The 5,193-nt window shown below is 36.0% G+C and overlaps 1 pseudogene; it reads left to right on the forward strand.

Moving 5' to 3' along the window:
• LOC102603006 (O-acyltransferase WSD1-like) overlaps positions 1–714 on the forward strand; it is a 20,506-nt pseudogene extending 19,792 nt beyond the window's left edge.
• The last annotated feature ends 4,479 nt before the right edge of the window (positions 715–5,193 follow it).

The raw sequence follows: 5,193 nt of genomic DNA on the forward strand, positions 1-5,193 counted from the left end.
ACAAGCTGGTTTATCTCAATATCTTAATAGGAGATATGGTAAGTTATTTTTAGTTACAGAGACGGATTCACAATTTAAATTTGATAGATTCGACCTTTATTCTCTCTGTTGAACTCGACACATGTTCACACTTATGAGTTTTGATTTTAATACTTGTTCAAATATTAATAAATTTTTCACATTTATACCTCTAAATTATTTTATTGTTCCAAATATTCACAGCTATTGGTGGAAAAGACAAGGGAACAACAGAGAGAAGCAATAATCTTCCCAATGGCATTCGACTTCGGTCTTGTCTTGTTTTACCTAAGATCCTCTGCAGGAATTGAAGTAACTTTCATGCACTCTATTTTTGTTACGATTTCTCTGTCTCAATTTATGTGACATTCAAATTTCGCTATAAAATTATATGACATACATGAATGAAACATTTAGGATCTAGCCAATATGATGGAGGAATGGAAGCAAAGAGAAGACGGGGTTGGGGAAATTGGTTTCGTTACGCGTTGTTACCATTCAAGATTTGCACTACGAGATAATCCTTTAGACTATGTGAAAGAAGCTAAAGCGACAGTTGATTGCAAGAAGCGATCCTTTGAAGCTTTGTCCACTTTGATCATGGCCGAATTACTAATCAAGTTTTTTGGGATCAAGGTACATATACATTTAAATATTTGCATATTTCAAGTTACATTTAGTTTCCTTGATGTATAAAACTTAAAACAATGTGGTTGCATTAGTAAAATGTAGAGCTATGATAACAATTTTTGTCCTTTAGTTATTTGTTAATTTTGATACTTTGTATTATATATATATGACTCAACATATTTAACTTTTAACTAATTTAAATTGTTAAAAAATGTGTGTTTAAGGTAGCTACGGAGGTGACTTGCAAAGGATTCTCAAATTCAACAATTATGTTTCACCAACTTGGTTGGACCACAAGAGGAAATTGGGTTCTGTGGCTACCCCATTACTTATTTTACTCCAAGTGCTTATGGGCAGCCAAGTGTAAGTATTGCTACACTCTGTTGTTGAGTCATTTGCTCTTTAATTTAATTGGGGCTCCACGAAGTTGGTGGCCTAAAATCAAATTATAATAAGAGGTCTTAATAAAATTAGCTTGTATGTGCATCACACATGCATCTTAAGCAGTGACAGAGTAAATCAAGATTTGATTTTCAATATTTCTAACTGTAGGCATTGATGATCAATTTCCAAAGCTATATCAACAAGATGATTATTGTCGTATCTGTTGATGAAAATGCTATACCTGATCCACATCAATTGCTTGATGATTTTGAAGATTCTCTTAATCTCATAAAGAATGCTGTCATAGAAAGAGGGCTTGTTAAGAATCTGAAATGATCAAGAAATGCAACCAAATTATGAAGCAAAGGTTGTATTAGTAACTCTATATATTAAGAACTTTTTCCAATAATTCACCAGCACTTGTGTACTGCTGCAGTAATTATCTTTCCTAATGCTTTCAACTTGATATTGAAGGACATGGTACTTTGTAAACTACATTTTAATTAATGGTATTCATATCAATGTATTACAATTTATGGGAAACTGATGGCAGTATTTTGGTTACTTTCGGTATCTGTCCACTCTCGGATATATTTGTCATGAAACTAATGGTGGCATGAAGGATTAATTATCCGAACTTCTTTTCCATAAAGGGTAGAATGTACGCAGATGTTACCACTACCTCGTGGAGGTAGATAAACTACATGATAAGGATAGTCTGAACCAAGAGGAAACATTAAGGACAGGAACAACAACAAAAACAATTCTATGCCTAATGGCTTGGGAGAAACTAAGGGAAATCCTCATGTTAAAAATACAGAATCTAGTAGACTACCTACATATGTAAAGAGTCAAGAAGGGGTGAAGTTGGTTGTGGATCTCTTTGATAGTTAACCTCAACTTTTAGCACTCAAGGAATGGTGGGAAAAAGGGACACTAAAACAAAAAGAGACATTTAGTGGCAATATATTTTCCTTTTAGCAACAATAGTTTTTGCCACAATAACATTTAGTGCAATTGTCAATGTAGGGGTGGCAATTTCAGCCCATATTAATGAAATGAGTCCATTTTCCCGATATTTAATGACTTGGATCACTCATATTTTAATTGGTTAAATAAGGGCTTCAAGCTATTTTAAGAGTCTCTAAAAAAATGGTCAAAATGGGTTAAATATGCGTATCCATATTGACTCATAATAGATCACTTAGTTTTCACTTCCACTCAAAATTCTTAATTGTGCTAAAAAATAAAAAATAAAATATTAATTTTCAAACTTAATTGAAAAAACAGATTTTTTTTTGTTTTTGGAAAACAAAAATTTTCTAGAGGTAGGTTAGTGGAAGGGGGGCGCCCTGGAGGTGGGGGTGCTCGGGGGAGGGGGTAAATTTTTTACTGTCAATGTCATTGCATCCAGATTTGCTAAAGCCTTTGACGACATTTATATAGAGTGTTGGTTATAAATACCCATCTTTATATTGCCGCTAAATATAATATAATTACAATTATATATTGTCGCTAAATAACTGCCGCTAAAACCTCTATCTGTTGTAGTGAGATGAAAACATGGGGGATAAAGGAAATGTGTTATGGGGATGTACTAGTGACAGGGGGGGTGAATACGGGTGACAGGGCGAATGAATGTATCCTTTATTGGTGACAAGGGGAACAAATTAAGAACCTGGTGAAAAAGTGAAGTGTTATTTGTTATCATCAAAAATGGGGAAAATGTAACTCTGGTGTTTTGATGATCCTCACAAACTATGAGACCTAGTCCCATGAGTCATGTATATCTGGTGAAATGGAGAACAATTGTAAAGCTGCCAAGGCTGGCACGGTTGGTGAGCACGGGAAAAGAGGATAGTGTCCTCGATCGATAGGAGGACACTAGATTGTTTTGTTCAGAGGATAATATATCCTCATTGACATGAAACAATCCAGTTAAGACAATTGAATACATTGAAGAAAATTTTTCTTTTGTCTCTCGTGAACACAAACTTTCAAGAACTGGAAAGGACCTGATAAAGCTATCAAGTGTCTCTTTTGTTGTAGATTAGAAGCTTGTGTCTTGTGCTTCATAACTTGTAAGATCAGTTCCTAATCTATAAAGGAATATATTGTGTCTTTATAAGCATAGTTAGAGTTAACTGTGTAAGGTGTGATTGAAGTATGTATTAACTAGAGGTAGTTGATATAGTGGGTAATAGAGGTATAACGTTGGCTCTCTCTATAATAGGGGTGTTACTGATTGTAGTATTAATAGCTTAATCCTTACATGTTTGATTGGAGTCTATATTCACTTGTTGCTTGAAGATAGTGAAGACAATTTGAAATTCTTGTTGGACAGGTCGTGGTTTTCCTCCCTTGAGCAAGAAGGTTTTCACGTAAAATTCTTGTTTGTATTTTGCATGCTTTCAGTTGTTTATTTTCTGCACAGTTATTCTGTCAAGGGACTGGTCCATTGACTACTAGTGGACGCATACATTCTATCAATTGGTATTAGAGCCTGGACTCTCTATCTGGTGTAACAACCGGGTTCCGTCGTTACAGAAAAGCCAACGGGAAAGAATTTTGGGCCTAAAAACTTTTTCGTAATAACTTAGAATTTCCCAACCTAATCCAGATTTGGATGAAATCAGAGTCTTTAAGGTGTAGGTAAATATAGTAATAATCGGGTGATTTAATTATGATTTTGATTACATGAGTAGTTAGATAAGTCGTTAAGGAACCCGTACGACTTTACGAAATTGAATTCGGGTGAGTAGAACTCCTGGAATCGATCTTAGCGTGAACGGTATTTTCTGAGCGTCGTTGGTTAAAAGTGTGTTGTGAAATGGGGATCTTTGAATCATCAAAATAGCTCACTGTTTCGTGCAAGCCGCTTTGGCAGTGGTTTTGGTCGCTCTGGCAGGGCCGCCGTAGCGAGGTGAGGACCATTGTGACGGGCCAGACGCGACTTAAAGTTGTAAATAAACCCCAAAATGTCTTTATTCTGCACTTTTCAATTTTTAGAGCTAAGGAACGAACCCCAGGCGACTCTTGACAGTTTTTCACCATTCCTAAGGCTAAAGGTAAGCTTTTAACTCCCCAAATCCATTTTTCGATCCGTAAAATGTAACATACTGGGTAATTATCGATGGGGGAGGGTTTTGATCTAGAGGGTTTCAATCTTGTTTCGAGGTAGGTGATGGTTGTGATTCTATGATTGTGTGATGTATGTTTGTCTTTGCTTCATTATGATACATGTATGTATATATATGCTGCATTATTGATCACACTTGTTGTAAATGAGGATATATGACTATGAATGCCATGAATCATGACTTGATTGTATGATTATGAGAATGTACTTTGTGATTGTGATTGTGACATGTTGAATGGATCGGGTGTTGCATTCCGACACACTAACTTAGATCGGTTGCCACATTCCGACATAATTATGGGATCGGTTTCCACGTTCTGGCATAATCATTGGATCGGGTACCACGTTCCGGTATGCTAACTGTTTGGGTTTGGGTTCCATGAGAGGACCAATGACTTGTCATAATTGTGTATCTTGAGAAATGTGAAGTTGTTCGTTGTTCGTAATTGTTGATAATATTGTATATGTTCGATATATGCATGTGATTATATTGTTGTATTGATTTATGTATGTTGCACTTAGTGGGATAGACGCGTGATCCTACCAGTGCACTGTGGTTGTGTACTGATACTGCACTTGCTCTTTCTTTATTGAGTACAGGGCCTCTTCCAGCGGCTATTGACATACCTCGCTTAGAAGATTAGTGATCGTTCGAATTCAAGGGTGAACCAATTCTTCCGAGCTGTCATGGGTTCTCTTTCGTCTATGTCCACCATTTCAAACTTAGACTTTTCTAGTTAGTTATTAGATCGTTAGTTGGGGTTGTGACCCTTCTTGTTTAGACTTATTGAACTTTAGATGTTTTGATACATTGACTTTCAGGTTTTAGGTGTATTTTTCGTCATTGTTTAGTTGTTAGATCTTTTGGAAGTTTATGGGAACTTCAGTTTTTAGCTATTATTCATGTTTTCGTATCCTTAAAAAATGCTTTAGTTTTTTATTTAGTTGCTTGGTTTGGGTTGTAGTAGTGGTTCTCCCACCGGAGGGTTAGTGTGGGTGCCAATCACGACGGTCTGGGTCGT

Source organism: Solanum tuberosum, unplaced genomic scaffold, assembly GCF_000226075.1.
Source record: "Solanum tuberosum cultivar DM 1-3 516 R44 unplaced genomic scaffold, SolTub_3.0 scf00382, whole genome shotgun sequence".
Lineage (NCBI taxonomy): Eukaryota > Viridiplantae > Streptophyta > Magnoliopsida > Solanales > Solanaceae > Solanum > Solanum tuberosum.